This window comes from Lissotriton helveticus, chromosome 5_1 (genome assembly GCF_964261635.1).
Source record: "Lissotriton helveticus chromosome 5_1, aLisHel1.1, whole genome shotgun sequence".
Lineage (NCBI taxonomy): Eukaryota > Metazoa > Chordata > Amphibia > Caudata > Salamandridae > Lissotriton > Lissotriton helveticus.
Genome location: NC_136065.1, coordinates 1,509,767,737 through 1,509,792,542, shown reverse-complemented (window position 1 = coordinate 1,509,792,542; position 24,806 = coordinate 1,509,767,737). Strand labels below are relative to the sequence as shown.

Genomic DNA, 24,806 nt, shown 5'->3' with positions numbered 1-24,806 from the left:
AGAAATCAGAAACTGCTCATTGACCTTCTGTTTGCAAGACTCTAATGTAGTCCAATCTATTTTCTTAGGGGGTATAAGAGCTTTCAACTTAGTTACAATGGCTTTGGGAAGATCTAATATCACATAGAGTGTGAAGGCCTTAGTGTAATCTGGAGTTCCTAATACTGGTGTAGAACAAAGAGCTTGACGTAACTGCTGAAAAGCATTCTGACATTCAGTAGTCCATGGGAGAGGCATCGGAGTGTCTTTAGTCAAAAGGGCCAACAAGGGCTAAAAAATGTGGGAAAAGCCAGGAATCCACTGCCTACAGAAAATAGCAAGGCTAATCAGTGCATGAACATCCTTCTGAGTACAGGGTACAGGTGTGTACAAAATAGTTTGAATGCGATCTGGTGTGAGTGCATGTCCCTTCTTAGACAGTAGGTGACCTAAATAGGTAACCTGCTGTCTACAATTTCTTTCGAGAGACCTTGTGATGATGGGATGCAAGAAAGAAAGCAATAACAGTGTTTCTTCTTCACACTGTTCAGTGGTATCAGCTGCCAACAAGATATCATCGACATATTGAATAGGAGCCACCACTTTCGACACAGGGAAATAATCAAGCTGTCTTTTCAATGCCTGGCTATAAATGCTAGGACTCTCTGTATACCCCTGTGGAGCTCTACAGATTATTCAAAGTGAAGCTGAACAAGTAACGGCTGTCAGGGTGAATAGGTATCGAGAAGAAAGCATCTACAAATCAATCACACTGAATGTAGTTGCAGTAGGAGGAACCATAATAAGAAGTGTTATGATGTCAGAGACTACTGGATATTGAGGAACAACTATCTTGTTTACCTCTCACAGGTCAGGTCAATGATAAATCTATAAACCTTAGTATCCGTGTCTTTTTTCAAAATGGGAAGAATAGGGCTATTACAGGTATTATAGGGGACTTCTTCCACAACCCCCACTCTGATCAAATCCTGAACAATATGTATCAATGCTTCTTCACCCTCTCGAAAGATTTTATATTGGGGCAATCGAGGCAATGAAGCACCTTCCTTTACTTGAATACATACTGGTGGGATAACCATTTGTCCCACATCGGTATCAGATGTAGCCCACAAAGTGCTAGGTAATGATGCCAGAGCAACATCCTCTTTAATGAGACAAGACCTTTCAACAATGGAATAGTTGTTATTTAAAATAACACACACACCTTCTGGGAAACAACGCATTGTAGCCCGAGAGTGTTGTAGCATATCGATACCCACAATATTATCCGGTGTGTTATGGAAAAGCAGAAATGGACATGCTGTGGTGAATTTATCAAGACTGACTGCAAGTTGCTGTGACTGTGGGCTAAGGGAAGTCCCATCGAATCCTATCGATGTTATCATTGCGCCAGACAGGGGAGCCCTAGGAACCAATTGTTTAGACAGAGCACTACGAGTAGCTCCTGTCTCAACCAGAAAACGATCAGTACAACCCAAAACGTTTGCATTGACATAGGGACTCAACTGGTTCTTTACCCCATCTTAGGCATTCCTATGCATAATCAGAATCCTTAGGGCCATCAGTCAAGTAATCAGACATTTGGTATTGGTTTCGTCTGTCAAAGGTATTAAAAGAAGTAGGATTAGATTCAGCTGTCTCATATCTGGTACGATTATCCATGCCTCCCCTATTTCCTGTGTTCCCTGGCTGTCCTCTCATACTGCCTCTACCCCAATGACACTGCTGACCTTGCAAAAAGGGGGCACACAGAACGCCAATGTCAAATTTCCTTACAATATGCACATTTATCAGAAGACAAAGTTGTTCGAGGGAAAGGGAGTACACCAGGGCAATACATCGCACGTCCAGCTCTCGTACTACCTCTAAACGGTGAACGATAGACTTGAGCCAACATGACTTTCGTTGTTAGATCCTTGACCTTTTTATCCTCCTTGCCTTTTGCTTCCAATGCCTGATGCTCATAATACTGGGCCATAGTTAAAAGGGAGACGGGGGAGAATGTAGTCCATGAATTCTCAGTGCCCTTCAGGCGATTAGCTATTTCTGGCAACATGTTAGTGACAAATTTGTCGATGAACAGATGCTTACCCGTGTCTTCTGTCAATGACAGCCCACAAAAGTCATGGAATGTCTCTTCGAATCGTATAAAGAAATCAGAAACTGCTCATTGACCTTCTGTTTGCAAGACTCTAATGTAGTCCAATCTATTTTCTTAGGGGGTATAAGAGCTTTCAACTTAGTTACAATGGCTTTGGGAAGATCTAATATCACTTGTTGTGGTTTCCGCGCAGGCACTCTATCAGCATCTATTCCCTCTAACTTCACCCATGTATCACCATAAGCTATATTATCATCTACCTTCCGAATCGATCTCCACATATCAAGAGGTAAAATAAGTCCAAAGAACCTGTCAATATCAGGCAATGTCATAGTGCAAGAACTAATAGCTCCTTCTACCTCTTCAAAAAAAGTGGCTGGATTTTTGCATGGATCAGGCAAAGCAGCTTTAAGAGCCATCACGTCTGCTCTACTCCAAGGGGTATAGACACAATTATAAATGAAATATCCTTTTTGCGTTATCTGAAGTTTTAGCATCACTCGTTCCAGCGCCCTTTGGAGGAACATACAAAGGAGCAGCTGCACGCATCGGTTTCACAGTAACTGCAGGATTACCAGTGTCTGTATCTGTCCCTGTAGCTCCTTCTTGGTGTATTGGGATCTGAAGTATTTGCTCAGCTGCTTCTTTCTCAGCTGCCCTTTTCTCCTCTTGTAGTTGGAATACATCAGCGGGCAACTTAACCACTCGCCTGATTAGATCAGACACACGTGAAGGGAGAAAGGTGCTATTGTATAACTGTTTATAATCAGAACTTCTGTCAAGAGGCTCTAGAGTTTTGGAATATTTTCTAAATTTAGCCACTTCCTCACATGTAAATGTCTCTAAAAAAATAACTGCTCCAATTCTGACCATTGCTGAATCACAACTAGAATCTCTGAAACAGGGTCATGCTTTACGGGCAGCGGATCTAAGAGTGGCCTTATGGTCAGTGGTTAAAGTAGAGCAAGTTGTCCGCCTGTCTGATTAATCCTTATCTTTCTCATCCGCAGACCATTGCTCTTCATCAGACACTTCATTCTCAAGGGCACTAGGGAATTTATACGGAGGCGGCGGTCTATCTAGCAAAATGGAATCATCTTGTGGTCTATTACGCATCGGACAAAGGGGGCACCGAATAGAGTACTGGCCAGTTACCTCTAAATGATCTCTTTATTTTTCAATTCTAATGCTTTCTGGTAAATTGACTTGCGCTGTTCTTTTTCTGCTATGGCTTCTTCTCTCCTTACGCTCTCATTCACCTCTTTCACCCACATTTGTACACAATCAAACATAGCTTGCCGACTCTTTTTCCTCAATAGACACTGCTCCACATACTGAATCATTTTAAGGTCAAACGACCCATTGACATGCCATCGTAGATCTGGATCCTTTTTAGTGTATTTGTTGGACAATGTACTATACATTATGGAAGAAATACTGTATTTAATGTACATAAACGTATTAGGTGTCCCCTCTAGGGGAGCCGGCTGAGTACTTTCTAAATCCATATTGGTACCACCAAAAATGCAACACATTCTACGAAGTGTGCTAGGAGCAGGCATGCCAAAAATATTATAATCCAATATAATATTATAGTCAAATAGTATTTATCCTGAGTATATAAAAAGTGGAGAAAGATCTCCTCATTACCTGCCTTTACTGTAGTAAATTTACAAACAAAAAAAGAATCGTGGCCAAGCAAATCTAAAACGAGAGTGTCGCTTCAGCGACCTTACCAAACCAAAGTCTTCAACCTCCACCTGCCAAGCTCTGGGTCGACCTAGCGGTCTTCTTTAAAAACCTATGCCAAAAGAGATCTCCGTCGGGACCGGCCATCACCTGGAGCGTCAGATCGGGAAAACCCGAAAACACGTCGGTCTGCAAAGACAAAGGGTCTTCTCTTGCAGGGTACCTCGCAGTAGACTCCTGCCCTCCGTTAAGACCCCACTTTCGGATGGCTACCCCATTAGAAATCCCTGATTAGTCTCTCTAAGGGCCAGAAAAGGGATGGGGGGATGTGTAATAGGAGGTTTGTGAAGTAGTATAAGAGCCTGGGAAGGATTACCGTTTTTGTCAGTGCTACCCTTCCCCTTACTGACAGTGGCAGAGTTGTCCAAAAGGCCATTTGGGATTGGACTGCTGTTATGGCTTTGCCTAAATTGCCATCTAACAGATCTGACGGGCCTCGGTATACGCGCATTCCAAGGTAGTGAAATTTGGTAGCGCACTACGGAACTTGTTCCCTCTTCAGTGCATTTGGTTACTCAAGGGTGTAGTCTCTGCTTGTGCTGTGGCTTTTCCCGGTTGCAGACCTAGGGCTTCTATTACCAGCTAGGGGTTTCTGCAATTAATTTATTTACCGCACTTAGTCCTGCCCTTGCCAAAGAGCGAGGGTCTCCTTGTCCCTCTTATTGGACCTTGTGCTATTTCTCTTCTGAGCCCGCCCGCTGCTCTGCTGCGGTCTAATATCCACTCTATTTTGAGTGCCTGTGATCATAGGCCCCCCAGCCCAGTACCCAGCTCGGAAGTTGTCAAAGCTGCTCTCTCACCCAAGCAATGCCTACCTGTGGCTCCGATGAGTTGGGTTAGGGTATGCATTGCGTGGGTGCATAATAAGTAATTCAATCTGGTGCAAGGGCAAGTGCTCCTCCCCTCCCATGTAAAAAGCTCATGGGGCTTTAGTTTGGCTCCAAAAGTATTGTGTGCATGTTTTACAATATGCACACAAGACTCTGACATTCATCAGGCAGACTACATTGACTTTTGTAGAGTGGTGTAGGGATCAACCGACCTTGATTTCTTGTAGAGTGGTGTAGGGATCAACCGCTTTGGTCCTGAAGAGAAGCCAAGGGAAAGGCCTCGAAACATGTAGACCAAGGAGGAAACAGCCCATTATAACATGCATCCTCCTCTCCCCATTTTTACTAATACCAGCTATAGGGAGTATTAAAATTAAGTTTATACACAGCCAGGTATTTTTTAACTCACTACATTTCTTCAAACTCTTCCACTCTCAAACCAACACATAGTATCACCTAACTAATAAGTGCTCCCTCGTCTTCGTCGGTCGCAGCACGCCCATCACGCCGCTTGACGGGAAGAATCCCATAATGAAGGATGCCACTAAGGGACCCTTTGGTGGGTTAGGGTTATTTTAACAAAACATTCTGTTTTCCTATACATTCTTAAAAAAATCTACAGTCTTCTAACCACTCCCTTTAAAACCAATCTTGAAAGGATATCATTTTTCTACAGGTATAGTGTGGACTTTCTTTGTTTTTTCACAGAATGTATATTTGAACCAGCATTCGTGTCTAGAAACATCAACTGGTGTCTGGACCATCGGTGTCTGTGTAGATTGCCTCAATCTCAAATCCACTGGAGTAGAGGTTGGATCCCAGTAAGGATAGCTAAGTGTGTGCCTGATTTCCTCCACTACCTGGCTGGTATCAAGGGACTATAGGACTTATAGTTACTGGTACAGGTAATGCATCTGGCGCATTGTGATTAGTCTGATTAGTAGCATTTGATTTTTCGACATTACTTCCCATTGGTTTGAAAGGCACATCAGGAATTTTTCACAGAAATTAGTTTCGCAAATTCGGAGGCTGACTTTCATTATAAGGTGGTAGAAGATTTTGCAATAACTCATTTAGAAATTTGAAATCAAATTCATCATCACTATCCAGCCGCGGCCCGTGCAGGTAAGAGCGGTGGAGCCGGGTGGGGGGATTTCGATGGACGATGACGAGGAAACATTAAATAAAAAAGAACATTTCTCTCATCATCGTCCATCGAAATACCCCCACCACCCAGCCCCAACGCTCTTACCTGCACGGCCACATCTGTCACTATCTCCAGCCAAAGCTAGTGTTTTTGTCTCTTCAAGGAGCTTTTTTCTTTTTAGGTCGAGCGACCTATCTCAATGCGCATGCGCATTGAGCGGGAGCGAGATATATAGGGGCTTAAACAGACTTTACCTAGACTGGTGATTTGATGCTGTGCCCGTGCGCTTTTAGGTCAATGCGCATTGAACTAAAATGCGCGTGCACAGCATCAACTCGCCAGCCATCTGTTCCCCAGCTTGGCGCCTCCGCTCCTGCTCTCTCCTGGCTGCTCCTCCCCTAATTATTCACGGCCGGCCGGCCGTACTTTCACTTTCACGGCCGGCAGGCCATGAAACGTTTTTTTTTTTTTGCTTGTTTTTTCCTTTGTTTAGTTTTCAGTTAACCCGTGTTTCACTCGTACTCCCTTGCACGTGGTGTTTCCCATCCACTCCACTTACTGAATCGCCTTACCGCCTGATAATCTTTCCAAACCTTTTTTGCATCTCCAGATACACTCTTTTCTTGACGCACTTGTTTTAGCACCGTATATTTCGCTCACCATGCGTTTTCCGTTCAGCTCTCTATTACCCTGTGTTTTGCCTACACCTCTTTACACGCATTTCTTTTACACTGCATGTGAACCGTCTCAACCTTCTGCACACTTTTCCACGTTTTAAGTATAGTTTTGCGTTTAATATTTTTCTTGATGTGCTTACACCTTGGAGGCGCTTCCTCTCCCTGAACCTTTGTACATTCCTTTTCAGATTGTGCCCTGTCCCCTGTTTGAGAATGTGTGTTACGGTCTTGTTTGTCTTGTCTTTATGTTCGTTAGGAAGCCTTCCATCCATGAACGATTCTAGCTTTACAAACCCATCTTTAACCAAAATCGATGTCTGTGAGTTTGCGGCTCTGCCGAGTATTGCTTTTAATGGGTAGTTTTGAAGACTGCGTGAACATTATAGTAATTGGAATACTTACCTTACGATGACAGTACTGCCACCGCTTCCGCGATAATACCGTTTCTAGCATAACTTAAAAGTAGACGCCACATTCTATATTGGTTTCAGAACTCCCCTCACTCATCTCTCACCCATACCGGTGCCAAGTAAGCTGGCGCAGATTGCGAGGCTCGAATCCGTTGCCTTCTCTACCGAGGCTCCGGCGGACGAGCTTCATGAATGTTTGACATAAATCACCTCATCTCCCAATGGCTCCCTCCACCTCCTCCCACACTGCGCTACCGCTCAGACAGAGGAAATCAAAATGTATGTGGCCTTTGCATTGGGAATCACTTATTTTACAATGTGAATGGCTGGTGGACATATTTGCACGCCCTGTTTTAATGCGAAGCACTGTCAGCATAAGTGCCTTCTTTTTGAAGTCTGTATTTTAAAATTAGACAACAATCCTATGGAAACGAAAATGGCTTCGCGGTCTTAGCAGCAGTGTTACTATTCGAATCACTCCGAAGGCAAGGGTTCGAGTAGGACTGCTGCTAATTTTATTCTACTGCAATGTCCCATAGTATTTGATGATGTTTAGGGCATCTTTATTTTAAAGATATTAGGATCTGGTCTCTTCATCGCTAAATATTTTTATTTAAAAAATATTAGGATCTGGTCTCTTCATCAAGAAACTACATTACATAAACATTGCTACTAATGTTAACAGTAGCAAATGCATGACGAAATCTGGTTTGGGCGTGCAGAGATAAAGATATTTGACTAACACCATGTTTCTGGTCACCTCCCAAGATCAGCTAGTATCGCATGTTGACACACTCCAGTGTCAAAAACATAATTTATAGATTCAGTCAGCAAATGGGTAAAGTCCATGGTGACTGCAGCACAGGAGAAATGAAATTGTGAGCAATATGTGATTCTGCGATTTAGCCGGATTTAGAATCATGCCTAAAGCAGCTGAATGGGCTTGAGGACGTGAGTAGTTCTGAGTTGCAGACAGCTAAAACTAAATTAGTAATGTTCTTCAATCAACATGATTTAAACATTTACTTCTACACACTCTAACCTCAGTGGCCAGTACGAGTCTGCATCTGAGGCTCAGAGTGACTGAAAACCACGGCCCGGCGAGGAGTCTCCAGCAGCCTGGATCAGTCACATGGTATCATGATTAGAGGCACAGGCGGGGGGTGCAAGCAGCGGCGGACACCAAAACTAAATTACTAACTTCTACCCGCTAGCACCGCCCACTCAGCTGACATATATTCGGTCCCTCATTTGTGTTGGCCTGTATTTTTCTCCCCATTGCCTTTCCGCGCCCTCCGTCTTCTGTCTCCCCCACCTGCATCACCTGTGTTCCTTTACAATAACCCCTATGTTACTGCCCCTTCCGTCCTGTCCTCCTATACTCCTTCAATGTCCTCCTTCCCTGTGTTGCTTCCCCCCTTGTTTCTTCTACACCCCTTGCATCTTGTTTTTTTCGCTATCTCTTTCTCGTCCCACCCGTCTTTCTATTTTTACGTTCACCTGGTTCCTGTTCACTTTCTAACTCTTTCCGATCCCTTTACATATCATCCCTTTTCTGTGCTACCTTCGTGCTACCTACTCAGTTCTCATTTCTTCCACCCCTTTATTCTTTTCTTTATTTTCTCAGTTTCTTCCCTCCCTCTTCCCCTTCCTTCCTTTTTCCCACTCTCTATATCTCCCAATGCCACCTTCACTTATCATCAATTCCTTTCTTTCCTGCTGCTTCCCTCGTGTCTCACTATTTCCTCTTTCTTTACCTGTTTCTGTGCCTTCACCTTCTCTCCCAAATTCCCCATCTCTTATTCAATCCCTCTATCTTTCTGCTCTCTCCTCTCTGCTTGTCTCTCCACACCTCCTTCCCTCACTTCTTCCCTCCCTTCCTTTCGTCCCTTTCCATCCTCCCTTCTGTTCCTTCACCCGTCTCTAATACTCTAGACAGTTTTCCACCTGTGTTTCTCTCCAACTATTTATATTTCTCGTCACCTCACTTCATCCATTCTCTCATTCTATTTTGTTCTATGTCTGTTTATCTGTTTGCTTACTACTGTATTTCTCTTTCTCTTCCTTTCTTTTATACCATTTCACACTTTGAAATCCCATTTTCTAGTTCTGTTTCTTGTGCCCCTCCTGTGTCCCCCCTTTCTCATCCGATTCCCTTCTCGTTCACTTATTCCTAGCGGTCACCCTTTACTGGACCCATCTGTAAAGCACGCCCCTTGCCCCCTCGCACACTCTTGCTTTTGTCTTACTTCCTTTGTGAAGCAGAAGCCACAGGGGGCAGGGAGAGATTGGGGAGGGGACATGCAGAATGGGGTAAGGGGGTTAATTGCAATCAATAATATTACAGTGTTTTCTTTCCTCCCGTGGGATGCCACACTGAGTGACCTCAAGAGGCTCTTCCTCACCAGGGACTTAATTACACCCCCTGCCTGTCTGGCACTAACTGTGCTCGCTCTTCTCCCAGCCCACATCTCCGATCGTCTGCGTGTTTGCCCCCCCTATCCCTTCTTGGTCTGCACCCCCCCTCAGCTGCGTTCACTGGCATTCCACCGTGCCCCAGACATCCCATATCTTCCCAAATTCCTGGGGCATCCCCAGCCTTTGTACACCAGTTTTTCAAGGGCTCGACACCTCTACATTTCCTTCGCCCAGCCGTGCACTCTTGGTCTGTCAGTATTTCGACATTTCCGCACAATTTCGCTTTTGGCCAGTAGGTATCCCAGTTCACACACACACACACACAACCAAAGACACACACAACCCCACACACACAACCCCCCCACACACACAACCCCCCCACACACGCAACCCCATACACACACACAACCCCACACACACAATCCCACACACACACAATCCCACACACACACAATCCCACACACACAAAGCCCCCCCACACACACCCCACCCCCCCCACACACAGACCTCCACACACACACACACAACACCCACACACACAGTGCATGTGCTGTTTCAAAGAGACATGTTGTGTTCTATCTGTGGTCCTACAGCCCTCCAATCTCTACCATTGATAAACTTCATTGTTGCTATCATTTTCTTTTATGCCATTCGTCATTGTACGCGGGCATCATGCCCTCATCTTGTGTTCCACCACCACCACATCCACCACACCCACCACCACTACATCCACCACCACCCCATCCACCACCCCATCCACCACCACCACCGCATCCACCACCAACACCGCATCCACCATCACCACATCTACCGCATCCACCTCCACCGCATCCACCACCGCATCCACCACCACATCCACCATCACCACCACATCCACCACCACATCCACCACCACCTCCACATCCACCATGACATCCACCGCCACATCCACCACCACCACATCCACCACATGCACCACCACCGCATCCACCACCACATCCACCACCACATCCACCGTCACATCCACCGTCACATCCACCGTCACATCCACGGCCACATCCACCGTCACATCCACGGCCACATCCACCACCACATCCACCACCACATCCACCACACCCACCACCACCACATCCACCACCCCCACCAGCACTACATCCACCACCACTACATCCACCACCACCCCATCCACCACCACCACCACCACCGCATTCACCACCACCACCGCATCCACCATCACCACCATCACCACATCCACCACATCCACCGCATCCAGCACCACATCCACCACCACATCCACCACCACATCCACCATCACCACCACATCCACCACCACATCCACCACCACATCCACCATCACCTCCACATCCACCATGACATCCACCGCCACATTCACCACCACATCCACCATCACCACATCCACCACATGCACCATCACCGCATCCACCACCACCACATCCACCGCATCCTCCACCACCACATCCACCACATCCACCACCACCGCATCCACCACCACCACCGCATCCACCACATCCACGGCATCCGCCACCACCACATCCACCGCATCCACCACCACATCCACCACCACATCCACCATCACCTCCACATCCACCATGACATCCACCGCCACATCCACCACCACCACATCCACCACCACTGCGTCCACCACCACATCCACCACATCCAACACATCCACCACCACTTCCACCACCACCGCATGCACCACCACCACCGCATCCACCACCACCACCGCATCCACCACCACATCCACCACATCCACCACCACATCCACCACACCCACCACCACCACATCCACCACACCCACCACCACCACATCCACCACATCCACCACCACATCCAACACATCCACCACCACTTCCACCACCACCGCATGCACCACCACCACCACATCCACCACATCCACCACATGCACCACCACTGCATCCACCACCACATCCACCACCACATCCACCACCACATCCAACACATCCACTACCACTTCCACCACCGCACCCACCACCACCACATCCACCACATCCACCACCTCATCCACCACCACATCCACCACATCCACCACCATCACTTCCACCACCACATCCACCACCACTTTCACCACATCCACCACCAGCACATCCACCACATCCACCACCACCTCCACCACCACATCCACCACCACCTCCACCACCACATCCACCCCACATCCATCACCACCACATCCACCATCACCACCACCACCACATCCACCACCATATCCACCACCACCATATCCCCCAGATCCACCACCACATCTATATGTGTGTGTGTGTGTGTGTGTGTGTGTGTGGGGCACTGTGTGTGTGTAGGTGCAAATGCAATGTTCTTGGATTTTAGTCACAATAAAATACACTGAACATAATCTTCACAAAAGTTATTTACAAACGCTTAAGCTATTGCCATTATAAATTACAATACATTTTATTTAAGTATTAATTATTTACAAAATGAAAAGCCATTGTTAGTTGTAATATCAATACATCTAAGTCACGTAAATACAACACACATTGCATTACAAATGCTATAGGTGTCACATTTGCGAAATTAAAAATATTGACATTGTAACTGACAAAGCTATTAATTTTGCTATTTCCAAAACCAACACATAAATTAAAAAAGTGTCATTTACAATACCAATCGCTCAAACGTTCCTAATGCGAGACCTATTGCATTTCCAATGCTTGTTTTTTTTACTTCCCTCCACCCTCATTCTCTGAAAAAAGTACAGGATACATTCTAGTTCCCTCTACTATGTCAGTTTTCCATGCCTTTTGTTGTACATTCCATCTGGCCTCAACTTCATCTATTCAGGGTGTTCTTGTACCTTCCCTGATATTTCTGTTTTTCTTTTTGATGAGCTATATGCTCCCATTCACTAAGTGCTTCAAACTGCATGGGTCTAGGAGGTGGTTCAATCTCATACAATTGTCTCAGATTTTCATTTATCTTAAAATTAAAGGTTGCATATTGTGGAAAAGCTAAGGGACTATTGTTCTCAGTGTATTTCATCCAATGTTCAAGCCATGTACATGTGTGATATCCTCATTCTTGTGACATATACAAAGCGGATGTACCCTCAGCTGATCTCGGTACTCCTCCTCTAATGGGTACGGGCACATCTCCCTCAATCAAACTTTCCAAATTCTGCAGGATTTTTATTTATGTCTAATTCAATTTTGTCTTTCAGAAATGATTCCACACAAATTGTTTTCTACTACACTTCCTTGTTTATCTTTCTCAACCAATACCAGCACGGCACAGTATGACGTAGTCAAGCTATCACAGCGCGGCGTTACACCAACCGACCAATACCAGCGCAGCACACTGTGACATCAGTCTCACTACGTGCAGCGGCTACCCCACCTTTACAATCCTTTGAGCGTGCACTTTCTCTAAGCAATATCCTCACACAATGCAAGCTATTTTCAATAAACTCTGTCAGCTCCTCTAAAGAAATGATAGATCCTTTCACTCAAGAACGTTAACCAGTTACAATGATCTGATCTATTTAACATACGATTCAAGTGAAACCTCAATCAGCCCGTTCTCACTCAGGCTGATGCAATTACTCCTCGTGCACTACAACCGCAACCCTCAATCTCACAAAGATATTTCCCTTCTCTTATTGGTACTGCAGAAGCTAATAGACAGTGTCCCACTGAGAAAGAGTCCACAAATGTCACTCACAGTGTATGCATCATTCCAAAAGGAAGGCACATGAAATCTGAAAAGTTCTGAAAGGCAGTATCCAATTCATAAAGTAAGCAAGTTCCGCCAATCTGTAAAAATCATCTTCTGCCTCATATGCTGTATCTCCGCTCCCCCCCCCAAAAATCTGCTTCTTCCCTCCAGGTCAATGTATACTGTATTCCTGTAGTTCCGTTTGTGACACCTCCTTAGTAACATCATCGTGTCGGACTACTCAGTCCACTTGTCAGTCCATGTAAGATGATTGTCGTGAGACATAAAGAAGACACATATTATAGAAAGGGGTGGTGCAGAGCACATACTTTGACAGAGCATCTGGCACATGTGAACTACTGAATAATGATACTTTAGCGTTAGGCACATGAACGAGGTCAAGAAGCCAGTTTCCCATAGCAAATGTTCTCAGAGTGTCAACATTGTAGCAAATAGTCCTGGTAAGCAAGTGAGAACTCCTCCAATAAGACACAATCTCGCTTCACAATGTAAGTTTATGAAACTTTCTCACAAGTGTAAGGGAGCACAGAATAGGGAATAAAGCAGGCCTACAAGAAAGCCAATTTAAGATGTGAAGAACATAAAACAGATCTATATGTTTCATAAAAGGAAATCAGTATTCTAAAACTCTTTCAGCTTATATTCAGATTATTGTTCTTTATTGAATTTCAGAAATCACATGTAAGTATACGACATTACTGCACTTTCATAGTAATAACATATAAAATCATTTCAAATCATAAAATATTATGGTTTCAAATGATTTACATTAATAAAATATATAAAGATCATAATATGATCTTTATATATGAACAGTTGCACTAAATATGAAAATGCAGCACCACTTTTTCTCTTGTCATTTTCGGTGCACATTGTCATTTTCGGTGCACATTTTCACATATGTAATGATAAAATTCAGTATGAAACCTTTCAATATCACTTGTAATTTAATCGAAATCACGCTAGAATACATTAATTCTTCACACCCATTATTATTTCGATAAGAATGGTTAGTAATATTATAGCACCTAAGTTATGTTATGTTATGTTATATATTTATTTCTATAGCGCACGGCTACTCCAAGGGAGTGTCCCGGCGCTTTATCGAGGCAGCTCAGAATAAAAAACATAACACCGATGCAGACAACAAACAAAGTAAAAAAAGAAAGAGAATCCTAAAGATTAAAAAGCCAGGTCTTCAGGCCTTCCCTGAACAGGAGCAAATTTGAGGAGGATCGTAACGCCAAAGGCAGGGTGTTCCACAACTGAGGGGCCCTCAGACTAAAGGAGCGACACTTTTACTTTTAATAGACATTGAAATAGCAACTAAAACTGATTAAACTATGAACCTATATTATTTAATGCATGCGATTCCATCTATTCTACAATGTATCTGTATGCTTTTATGATACAGTAACTAAGTTCTAACACATATTAAATGTCATGACTCTTTAATGTGTGATTAGCGCATGTCTATTCGTGAGTTACCCAAAATGTCTCACAAACGGTATATATATATATATATATATATATATATATATATATATATATTTTTTTTTTTTCACCAAAACGATCCTTAAGCAATAAGAGCGCTCGACAGTGTGTGCTTGCCCCAGGGCTGGATCAAAGCCCGAATTTCAATTATAAACACAATAAGGGGCAGCACAACCGGATACTTTTAAGAAGCTTTATTTCTCTTCACAACACCCCACCGACGCGTTTCAGCCTCACGGCTTTTCTCACGGTCAGGGACCGTGAGAAAAGCCGTGAGGCTGAAACGCGTCGGTGGGGTGTTGTGAAGAGAAATAAAGCTTCTTAAAAGTATCCGGTTGTGCTGCCCCTTATTGTGTTTATAATATATATATATATATATATATATATTCAATAATCTCTTCCCACGAAGAAAAGAAGTTGGGTCGCACTACAAAGCTCCTTTAAAGTGAATCAAAGCATTTATTTCAATGGAACTCCAAACTTTCCAAACACCAACGCGTTTCAATCTCTAACTGAGATCTTGGATCCATAATCCAGCTCCCAGTCCGTCCGTCCGTGTAGGAGGAAAAACAGCACTCGCGGGGTTTCGTTCTATAGCAGCAATTTTATTCCACACAGACGTGTTTCGGATACATTTTCCTTCGTCAGTTTTATTACATTTTCAAATGCGGTCGCCATTTTTAAAGGAAAGCATACTCAATTATGGAAATTAACGAGGGACTTGCGCACCGTCCGATTTCCACGGGCGCAATCTTAACAAACATCCCCAAACTCAAAGACACATAGTCTTTGCACATAAAAGCTTCTCAGGTAAACATCAGATAACAACCCGACATTCCCCACATACATTTATATGATGCAATTATTGGTGCACACAATCTTGCCGTGGATCGGCAATTGCAACCATTCTATAGCCGGTTGCTGGCCTTTTTCCTCGATTCCATATAAATAAAGCCGTGTATCAGCCTAAAATCCATGCTTCATGGCGCACAACGGAGCATGATCTCTCTCTCTCTCCCTCTCCCCCTCTCCCTCTCTCCCTCTCTCCCTCCCTCCCTCTCTCCCTCTCTCCTTCTCTCCCTCTCTCCCTCTCTCCCTCTCTCCCTCTCTCCCTCTCTCCCTCTCTCCCTCTCTCCTTCTCTCCTTCTCTCCTTCTCTCCTTCTCTCCCTCTCTCCCTCACCCAAGACGGCTCAAAATCAGGACGCGGACCACACGGCAAGTAGATTATAAAAGTGCTTTTATTCTTCCCTTAATGCAGACATGACGCGTTTCGTCCGGTAACCCCCGGACGTGATCACATGACATGTCGTGACCACCATTGTGAAGAAATACTGTTCAAAACATTGCAAGCTCCTCCCCTTCGAACATGGGCATAGAGAACAGACCTCAGAGTTTACAATACTGTCTCATATATATGGTTACCTCACAATCCATTTTCAGTTATAAACTTTACACATTAGACATAATAATGGGCAAGTGCCCAAATGATCTCGTTTGATTAGAAATTTCATTTTGTTATGCAAAACCATAAAATATATATAATATAATAACTGGCAAGTGCCCAAATGAGCTCAGTTGTGCAAAGTTGCTGAGGAGACACTGTGTTATATAGGTACTGTTTCTCAACTAAATCTCTTGGCAGCTGAGTACATGGAACAGTATATTGTTGAAATATGTGTTGTATAAAAAAAACCAGTGCTTTTAAAACATACAAATCATACTAGCAAACAAACAAACGGCTTTATGTAATTCTCCGCACTTCCATCTTTGACAATAGAGGTTATTGCATTTAACCAGTATTTGATGTCTCCTAGTCAAATTCATTTATCTTATTGTGCGTACTGGATTAGAAATGAAAGTACCATGTGCAAAATAAAGTAATAAAATATTTCATCTTAATCTCAAGTTAGGAATATACATCATTCTCATTCCCAACATATGTGCAAACAGCAAAAACAGTAAACCTTCCACTCATAGACACCGAATAAAAACCAGTAAAACCAACTAATTAGTAAAACCAGCTAAAATCCAGTATAAATAAGCTAAAAGTTCACGTAAAAACCATCTACACACATAAAAGGAATAAGAGCCCATATATGGGAATTAGAGAATCAAATTGATATGTTGTTCATCCATTGGTCGCAATGGATGCTAATCTACAGCCTATGACATGATTTGCATTACTATCAATTTCTATAAGATACTAAGATGTCAAAACCTTTATAAAAATTACATTTATAAAACGTTGTACAAATCTTCCCCTGTATTTAATCCATTAGGCATTTTTGTGTCAAACTGCATGATGTATCGACTTTCCAGCTGTCGCAATTTTTTCTCCCTGTTTCCACCTCTTATTTCTTTTGGCACCGCATCTAATACAAAATAAGTTAAATCTTTAAGTTTGTTTTTATGTACAAGTTTAAAATGGCGGGCCACAGGGTAGCTGGCGTCCGAGTTGACGATAGCACGTAAGTGCTGTAAAATGCGTGTGGAAACAGGTAACTTAGTGCTGCCTATATATTTAAGTTTGCAAGTGCATTCTAAAATATAAACTGCAAACTCAGTTTTGCATGTGAAGAGACCACTCAATTGATATAGATCTGTGGAAAACGCATCTTGGATTTCCCGGATATTAATACCAAATTTACAAGCTCTACACAAGCTGCATTTGAAAAACCCCTTTCTTTTGGTTAGCCAATCGCTTTTTCTTTTCATGTGGGTCTCCGGCATTGCCCTGTCTAAGGCATCCCGCATAGATGGGGCTCTCCTGTAAGTAATACTAGGAGCATCCTCAATTTCAGGTGCCAAAGTTATGTCTGATTTTGGGATAGGCCAACTTTTAGCTATTATTTGTCTTACTTGTTTATGTTGACAATTATAAGTTATTAACCTGATGGGAGCCTTTTTGTTTATTTCTTCTGCATTGCACCCATTTGGTATATCCGATTGGTTCTCACTTATATTTTGTTTGATCATTGGAGTATCCAATTTAGTTAAGGATTTCTTGAGGTCCTCCATTTTATAGCCTCTGGCTATAAATCTCTGCACTGCTTCATCTAGGCATACTTTTAAGTCATTGCTGTTACTGCAAATTCTTTTGATTCTCAAAAACTCTCCTTACGGTATACTTTTGATGAGGTGTCTAGGGTGGGTGCTACTCGCATGAAGGATTGAGTTCCCAGCCGTGGCCTTCCTATGAAGCTTAGTATTAATCACGTTATCTGCGATGTAGATTTCCACGTCTAGAAACTCAACCCTTTCTTTGTTGATGTTAGCCGTGAATTTTAAATTCAAATCATTGACATTGATTTTGTCAACAAATGACTGTGCAGATTCCACAGAGCCCTGCCAAATTACACAAACATCATCGATAAATCGCCACCAAGCAACTGTACTGTCAGGGAAGAGCTCCTTCAGGATGTGCCTCAAGACATGCTCCTCTCACCAGCCTACATGCAAGCATACAAAACTGGGGGATAAGCATGCCCCCATGGCCACACCCCGGAGTTGTTGGTATACTGATGAATTAAATAGGAAAAATTATTATTGAGGCATATCTCAATCATCTGCAGTATCATTTTGTTGTGTGCATGGTATTTTATATCAAGTTTAGATAAATAATATTTCACTCCTGTCAAACCCTTTTCATGTTCTATACTCGTGTATAAAGCACAAATATCCATGACAATAAAACAGTCGTGCTCACACCATACTATTTTGTTGAGTTTTTCAGGGAAGTGTCCTGTGTACTTGATGTATGACTACATATATATATCAAAGGATCTAGCTGCTTATCAGCTGCATCATATACTTACATTCACAATGTTGTGGTAGTTGAAATGCTGCAGTTGATATTCTTGTACTTCAATATTTTTAACTCTGATATTCTAACATACAACCATAGCCTATTGTGTGCTGCATTAAGTAATCCTACTAGATAGTAGTAATCAGTGTAGGGTATAATTTCGTCATCAATTTCAGTGTCATGACGCTTGGTGGCCAGAAAGCAATTTTAACTCATTATCTGTCTTTATTCACAGCAAAAGTGTCCAGAAGATTGTTGCTGTTCATTCAGCCCATGACCTGAGCTTTCACACTCAAACATAACAGTGACCGGCACTGAAAAAGAAGAAAAGGAAAGCTTCACGCCCTCTTCAGACAGTCTGGTCCCTAGTTTCAGCAGATCACAATTTGATGATGAGCCAGTTCCCTACTATGACGCGCAAGATGGAGAGATTTCAGAGTGTTGGCAAAGGAAATGGGTTGCGGGCTACTGTGCATGTGTCACCCGGAGAAGTGCTGTATGTTGCTGAGCCTTTTGCCTACACTGTCAACAAGCAAGGAAGGGGACTAGTGTGCGAGTGCTGCCTGTGCACTACACAAAAACTCCTTCAGTGCTCTCAGTGCAAGTTTGCCAAATACTGTAGCAAAGCATGCCAGACAGAAGCCTGGCTTGACCACAAGAGAGAGTGCAAATGTCTAAAGAGTGCCAAGTCTAAATTTGACACTGACACGGTCAGGCTTGTTGGCAAGATTGTCTTCAAGATGAATCGAAAATCACCTTGTCCTTCAGAAGAGCTCTATTCTGTGTCTGAACTTGAGTCTAATTTTGGAAAAGTAAGCAAGGAATATAAAAATGAGTGTGAATTATTTGCAGACCTGTTAGAGATGTATCTGAAAGAAGAAATCTCAGATCCCTCCCAGTTCCTCGCTGATATAAACCTTCCTGGCCTCTTTGCGAAAGTGACCTGCAACCGTTGCTCAGTTGTTAATGGAAAACTGCTAGGTGTTGCAGTTGGTCTGTATCCGAGCATGTGTCTTCTCAACCACAGTTGTGAGCCAAACTGTACAACCATTTTCATAGGACGGCACCTCCACTTGCGGGCAATCAGAAAGATTCAGGCAGGAGAGGAGCTTACTATTACCTATATTGACCAACTGATGCTCACAGTAGAACGGCAGAATCAGCTCAAGGTCAAATATTGCTTTGAATGTGACTGTCGTCTGTGTCAGACACATGCCAATGATGAGAGGATGCTGGCAGGTGACAGACAAGCTTCGAATAAGACCAAGGACTGCCTATCAAAAGTGCTTGAACTACAATCAAAGAAACAGTGGAGGGAGAGCCTGGCTCTGTGCAGGGCTCAATTAGAGAGGAACACTGGACTAGTTCCAGACGAGAACATCTATCAGCTAAAAATACTGACTTATGCTATGGAGGCCTGCATGATACTCAATTTACCGGAAGAAGCTTTGCGCTATGGATACAGAGCTCTGGAACCCCTTAGACAATATACTTCAGGAATCAATGCTTCGCAAGCACTGCATATGATGGAAATGGGCTCATTACTAATGCAGCAAGCCAAGTTCCCTGAATCTATGTCTGTGTTTCAAGAAGCATATGGTATTATGAAAATATTTTATGGCAAAGAACATCCAATGACACAATTACTGATGAAGGTACCAGGATGTTAACAAGGCGACTAAACACATGTTTTTTCATCTCTTCAGCTGTGCATATTTACGAGGTATAGAACAATGGTGATACTTAGAATTGCACAAATATTTTCCATCTCCCAACCAAATAGATATCCTATGTTTACATTCTTTTTACTTTCCTGCTGTACTTCCTTTTGTTGTGATTTTAGTGATCCATACGAAATCCGAACCACATCTTTCCCCTCTTTGATCAAGAGGTGTTGTAGTATTAAGGATATTCAAGTGATGACACTGGCCTCTCTTGGCAGTTGATGGAAGTCCGACCATTTCGTAAAGGTCGCTTTCTTGTCTATTAAGCATATCTGTTGGGGTTCTGTACTCTTTTTGTGTGGTATGTAACTAGTCTTTTTGCTCCCATTTTCCCCTTCTTTTGACCACCAGATTTGTTTGTAACGGATATCATTTGAATTGGGGATTAAATCTGTGAGTTGGTCGGTAAACTGTCCCTAGAACCCTCTTCCCTTTGTGGATTCGTTTATTATATTATATAGATACTTAAAATTGGGTATTACATGTGATTTGCTTTTGCTTAGTGTGGCATTGCTCTTAGGTAGAGCTATTTCAATGAACATAAATCGTTTTTGGAGTACACTTCCAACACGGAGGAATGCTCATGTGGCATAGATTTTGAATAGATAGAGAAGGAAGGAGGAAGAGAAGGAGGGGTAATACATCCGTATAGAGTGACTAACTAGTTGAAATGGATGTTTCTGCTGCAGCAACATGGCTTATTGTCAATGAAACTGTTCAACATTGAAACTGTAATTTGCTTGCATTATAGAGAAATATGGGTGTTTATATTAATGTAACTGTGATGACAATAAAGGCTTAAAGAATCCCTTCTGCTCAGTGTGGCCCATGAAGAAAATATAATGTCTTGCTTTTATTTCTGACTCAAACTGGCCCCTTTTCAGCTTGCTAAAATCAAGTGGAGGACTAACTAAACAGAGCAGCCAATTAGAGAGCACAGGAAGCAACGAACAGATCATACAGAGGAAGCTGAGAACAGTTTTGGCCCTGCATACTCTCATGGTGTTATCAAGTCTGTCATTATTTCATCTGTTCACCCTGTTGCTAACATTCAAAAGCATATGATAGCGACATTTAAAAAAAGTGAATGGTTGACACAAATTAATCTCTGTTAGACTGTACTGGATAGCATTCAAGTTTATATGGAAAACCCAGATGTGGCCTACTTCTCAAAGTAGGTGATATGTTGCTTATCTGGCTGTAAGTTATTAACCACATATTAGCTTGCTGCCATGGTAGTGGGCTGTTCTGTTAAAGTTCCAGCATTCAGTGGGGTTCCAATGTTCGGTACTGTGTGGGCCTGTAAAGCTGCCAGTTGGCGCTGGTAGTCGATGGACCACCTCACTATGCTGTTTAATAAATGCCTCTCCATTGTCTGACAGCCTGTGCCTTATCCCATCTTTTGTGCTACCACAAAGTGAAAATGCACAGACTGTTAAATCCAAATTAGTTCTTTTGGCCCAAGAGGGTCATTTGGGCCAAACAATGACTAAAGGCAGTTGAGAGAAACATTTTGGTGGACCAGAATAGATGGTGAAGATTTACAGTGGGTAGTGAAGAGTACTGATTGCAGAGAGTGTGTGAGTAGAGGCTCATGGTTGAGAGTCTAGAGTGAGAGTAAAAGAGGACCCGGTAGCAGCGAGGTTATTCAAGGAAATGTACCTCCTATTCGGTAACTGACGAGTGTCTAATTAGGCTGTGAGATAAAGCACATTTGCTACTCTCTGCACAACACAGAGTTTAATGGTGTTGCAGAGCATTCTAATAATATATTGATCCATTGCTGTGGTGAGGAGACATGGGGCCTTATTCACAAAGGTAAGTTTACAAGGTAAGATCTACTCACATGTAGATCTACTCCTACACCAGGTGTACAGCTCCACCTTTTTGCTATACACCATTTTCAAGTGAGGAGCTACCTCAGATGTAGACTCCTGAGTCTCCACCCCTTCAAACAAAAGGCAGTGAAGTTAAGGATCGGTATATTGAAGTTAAAATGTATGAATGCAAGAGTGAAGCTGAGTTCAAAGCAGCTTTTTGAGGAAGCCCAGCTGAAAAATATTTTTTTTGGAGATGGGAGAGAAAACTGCCTCATTTTCGTCTCTAAGGAAATGTGCGGGTGTAGATTGCATGATTTGTTTTTTTACGCCAGAACCTACTGTGTTGAGCATCAACGATAACTCTGAAGATTTGACAATGAAGCTGTAACTACTGTGCCATCCTTTAAGCAAACTATTAAACTGATCTAATTCCTCCCACTTGAAGAAACCACCCATTGCCACATCAACGCATCAATCATATGATCAGAGTACTTTGCCCCACCAACTACCTGCTGGACCTCAATGGACCATGGTAGATTTTACCAATGTAATGGCCATGCTTTGCCAAATTTATATGAGGTTTCTAGATTACTCCATGTCACCAGGGATACAATGCACATGTCCTGGACTTATATTTTACAGATCATTGTTTTCAGGTCTGTAAGTTGAGTGAGTCAGCTGGAGTGAACCAGTAGTACAGTTCCCAGGACGTATTTGGAGGAAAACGAAGCACTGCCCTGCATGGTGACATTGAGTCACCTATTACCCTTAATTACAGACCTGAATTCCATTCTCTTCTTCAGTACCACTGTATTTTATATTCTTCTAGATTCCTTGTCGCAAGCTTACAGTTATGACTCTGTGCAACAATTCTGTTCAAGATGCTCCAAAACATGAACAACATAATGAATCTTCTCTAGTGATATACTATATGAAGAGTTATAATTGACTATACTTAGGATTTGTAACACTTTAATCTGGATGGCAATATTCACATTTATGATTTTTATTAGTGATACACTGCTACCAGTATGTCATTTGGTCTTGTAGCAAGCGCATAAGAGTTACTGCAACATTATTTACACTGGCCTCTTCAAGAACCTCATTGCCAGACTACAAAGATTAGAGAACTTGGCAGGTGCAATAAGACTCCCCTTCTGCATGTGCAACCATATCAAACCTGCCCCACAGGTCACAAAGCATATGGAAATAAAGGCACAGAATGCTTACAGACACTAACACCTCTTTATGCATCCACCTCGAATCTCTGTCAGCATCCTTCCACCTGATCAAAAGAGCTTTCAAAATGATGACGTTTTCAATTGGGCCCGACTACTCAAAGATAGAGTGCCTACGCTTACGTTTAGATCCCAATCCAAACACTAGCTGTTCCGGAAAGTTCTAAAAACCTAACTATTCACACTTGCTCTCAACTGAACCTCTGTATACATTCAACAGACACAACTTAAGAACATCAGATGAAGTTTTTAACTTTTTCAATCAATTCTAACTTACTCTTCCTCTGTATGCGTGTGTCTTTATTTCCAAGTCAGATTTGATGTGACATGTACCCAGGTGGCTACATTAGAGGATGCCCGCCTGGTTGCCCCAGCCTTTCCTGTGCCCTGGCTGGCAGCCTGCAGCTGCAACCAAGACTGGAATCTGGCCAACTGCCAGGAGGTGTGAACACTCCCAGGAGTCAGAAACAAAGGCCTACCTGGGCGGAAGGTGTCACCTTCCTCCCTGACAGGATGGCTTGTGAAGTAGCACCTCAAGGAGGTGAGCTTTAAGGCCCACAGCACTTCTGATATGCAATCAGGCTGATTCCAAAAGGAGGACAAAGCAATCCCCTTCCCCCAGGCACATTTGCAACCTGGCAGACGGGAAAATTAGGTAGTCAGGAAGTGTAAGCCCCCAGAAGGCTTGCCACACCCCTAGGGTGGGCTGCCTGGTCGGTGTAGACGAGGATGGGTTCTGACATTTTAAAAAGTGGTAGGACAGAAGGTTCTGGGTAGAAAATTTGGCTCCCCCCAGATGTGATCACTTAAGGCACAGATTAGCCACTGTGGCTAGTAGCTCATTGGCTACTTGCTCCCACATTCCTAATGTCCCTAAATCTAGGATTTAAGGGGACCACTGGCACCAGATCTGAATCGACGTGCAACGAAGGACAAAGAAAAGACCTGAGTGCAAAAACCTGCAACTGTGGCAACCACCCTTCAACTGCACGACTGCGACTCATCCTGGATCAGAGACTGATTCCAAAAAGAGAGAACCAAAATCAACTCCAGAACTCCCTTGGACTAGAGGTACTAGTCCCCTGCAGTCTGCAGGCACAGAATGCTCTCAGAACCAAAGAATCATTGGCCATCGGGCCTGCCAAAGGATCACCCAAAAGTAAATGGTTTAGTGCATAGTGGGAAACTTTTTTCTGCTGGACTCCAAGACGTCGAAGTTACCCAAAGCTGAGCTTGATGCTGCCATGGCTTGTTGGTGGCAAGTCTGGCTACTACTACCTTTGTTCTACACTGCACCTCGAGGGAACACAGCAACACCTTCAGCTCGCCACCTCAGTGGCCCAGTTGTTGAGCTTTTGCATCTGTTTCCTCACCTGCACCGTCTAAATGGTAGAATCAGCTCTCCTGCAGCTCCCACTTCAGCACCAAGGATAGCCAGGACAACTCTGCACCCAGACCCCACCAGCCAGGTAAAATTGAAATGACTGCTGAGGCATGGTTCTGGGACCTGCATCATTTTAATCTCCAGTCGTTTCTACTGGACTCTACATGCCAGTGATAACTCTGGTTATACTTATCTGATTATGTTAGTTTTAGTGTCTAAATTTATATGAACATCTGCTCTGTTTTTATAAATTGGGTGAAATTCCTTTTGATTCGTCATTTACTTATCATCCATGTT

General features: G+C 43.2%; 1 pseudogene across 1 annotated transcript in view; it reads left to right on the top strand.

Moving 5' to 3' along the window:
• The window catches only part of LOC144755516 (histone-lysine N-methyltransferase SMYD3 pseudogene), a 35,200-nt pseudogene extending 14,325 nt beyond the window's left edge, over positions 1 to 20,875 (top strand). The window contains exon 2 of the transcript XR_013594922.1: positions 18,579 to 20,875. The product of XR_013594922.1 is annotated as a histone-lysine N-methyltransferase SMYD3 pseudogene (transcript). The remainder of the gene's footprint in view (positions 1 to 18,578) is intronic.
• The last annotated feature ends 3,931 nt before the right edge of the window (positions 20,876 to 24,806 follow it).